A 2735-nucleotide genomic window follows, 5' to 3' on the forward strand; every position below is an offset into this window, starting at 1 on the left:
TCAGTCCTACTGCGTGGCACCTTGAGCAAGTGTCTTCTACTATAGCCTCAGTCCGACCAAAGCCTTGTGAGTGGATTTGGTAGATGGAAACTGAAAGAAGCCCGTCGTATATATATATATATATATATATATATATATATATATGTGTGTGTGTGTGTGTGTGTGTCTGTGTTTGTCCCCCAACATCGCTTGACAACTGATGCTGGTGTGTTTACGTCCCTGTAACTTAACGGTTCAGCAAAAGAGACTGATAGAATAAGTACTAGGCTTACAAAGAATAAGTCCTAGGGTCGATTTGCTCGACTAAAGGCGGTGCTCCAGCATGGCCGCAGTCAAATGACTGAAACAAGTAAAAGAATATGTGTAAATAAATTAGGTTGCTTCTAGTTTATTCCCATTTAATTGAACATTAATCATCATCATCATTATTTAGCATCTGTTTTCTATGCTGGCACGAGCTGGACAGTTTGACCGGAGCTGTTAAGGCCAGAGGCTGCACCAGGTTACATTGTTCTGTTCTGGCATGTTTTCTGTGGCTGGCTGCCCTTCCTAACACCAGCTACTCCACAGAGTGTACTGAGTGCTTTAATGTGACCCCAGTACGAGTGCATTTTATGAGGCACCAATGCCAGTATCAGTTCTGCTGTGGCTGATGGGTCTTCTTCAGTACAGCAACGTGCCACATATCTTGATCATCTCCTTCATAAAGCTTAGTGCCTTGAGATCAGCCTTCAATACTTCGTCCCATGTCTTCCTGGGTCTCTCTCTTCCATAAGTTTCATCCACTGACCGGCACTTCTGTATGCAACTGTCTACTTCCATATGCATCACATGACCAAGCCAGTGCAGTCTTCTCTCTTGCACACTGCATCTAATTCTTATGCCCAACACATATCTTAATTAACTCAAACTCTATCTCAGGATATTGAGTACATCATTACATGAACACACATTTATATAAGAATGTGAATGTAAGAATGTATATTTTGCAAAATTTAATTTAATGTATGTATGGCTGTGTGGTTAAGAATTCTGCTTTGCAAACAAGAAGTTTTGGATTCAATTCCACAGTGTGGAACTTTAGACTTCTATTACCCCAGGTTGAAAAACGCGAGTAAAACGAACAAAAAGTGTTTAAATCAGCATACACTTTAGCGTTTCGATTCACTGCCAGAAGAAACGAATTATCTCCCTTAGACTGGAAAAAAAAGAGACGTCACTTTCCATTATTATTATTCAAACTTAAAAAAAACGTAAATAATTTCAAAACTTCTCTCCTAGCAAAAAGAGACTGAATGCTAGCGTATATAACTGAACTGGTGACACATTTAATCATTGACATTAACATGATAACAATTACTCTCTCTCTCTCGAAACAATAATTCAATTAACGTTATTATGACGATCAGTTGGTGATGGTTGAAAAGTATTAATAAAGTACTCGAAGTCTGCTTTGCCTTTCTTTTACCCAGAGTCAATAAAATATAGGACCAGTCAGGTACAGGGATCGATTTAATCAACTAAGTCCTTCCCCTAAATTTCTGGCCTTGTTCCTATATTGGAAACAACTAAAGGCAGTGGAGCATCAGATAAACATGTCTTGCAGTAGTTTTTCTGGGGTGTTTTTTATTCTGAGTTCAAATCCTATGGATGTCAACTTTGCCTCTCATATTTTGGAGGTTAATAAAATACAATATCGGTCACGTTCAGAGCTGTTGGTGTCAATTAAACGTCTCCTACCAAAATTGATAGTCTTGCGTCTAAATTTGAAACAATACACCGAGGTTGACTTAGCCTTTCATCCTTTTGGAGTCATTAAAGCAAGAGTCAGTTCATTACTAGAATGGATAACATCAATTTACACACTCTGAAATAGCAAACCTTGTGTCAAAATTTGAAGTAATTATCATTTCATGACTATATCAGAGCTTTCCAGTTTTTACATAGTTCAATGTATTCTTTGTGTTATTTCTAAAATCATTGAAAGAACAGAGTGAATCTGATAATAGGCAAACAAACAAATTTATTTATGGCTAGAACAGTTCCACAATCATAAAAAAATAAAGGATATTCTAAATTGTCTTCAATTCACTTTTTGCACCTCTGGTTATGCCAAATTGAACATGGAATCAATTACGAAATTTCCATTCACACACTGTGGACACTAAGCTCATTGAAAGATTTTCTGTTCGCATTGGTGAAATATCTGCCAGTCTTTCCTTCCACAATGATATGCAAATAGAAACATCATTGGATGACTTAGTTATACCTACACAATGAAACTAATAAGAGGTAAAGTATCTTCTGCTGACCTTAGATATATGTATATTCAGTTTCTTAAGATATATATTATCAAGATATATATAATCATGATTCTGGGTTCAGTCCCAGATCAACCAAAGCCTTGTGAGTGAATTTGGTAGACAGAAAGTGAAAGAAGCCCATCATATATATATATATATATATACACACACACACACACACACATATATATATATATATATATATATATATATACACATACATATATATATATATATACATATATATATATATAGTTTTAGGGAAAAAAACAAGTTTCATGAACTCATCGATGAAAATCCACTATCACATGATATTTATCACTATCTTATGATATTTACTTTGTTTTATATTATACTCATTTATTGTGCTTTTAATTGTTAATTTTTCTATATGTGATAGTGGATTTTCATCGATGAGTTCATGAAACTTAG

General features: G+C 35.3%; 1 protein-coding gene across 1 annotated transcript in view; it reads left to right on the plus strand.

Annotated features, from left to right (window-relative positions):
- The window catches only part of LOC106870553 (uncharacterized), a 17815-nt gene that overhangs the window by 10814 nt on the left and 4266 nt on the right, over positions 1–2735 (plus strand). The gene's annotated exons all lie outside the window — the stretch shown is intronic.

This window comes from Octopus bimaculoides, chromosome 9, assembly GCF_001194135.2.
Source record: "Octopus bimaculoides isolate UCB-OBI-ISO-001 chromosome 9, ASM119413v2, whole genome shotgun sequence".
In the NCBI taxonomy this organism is placed as follows: Eukaryota; Metazoa; Mollusca; class Cephalopoda; order Octopoda; family Octopodidae; genus Octopus; species Octopus bimaculoides.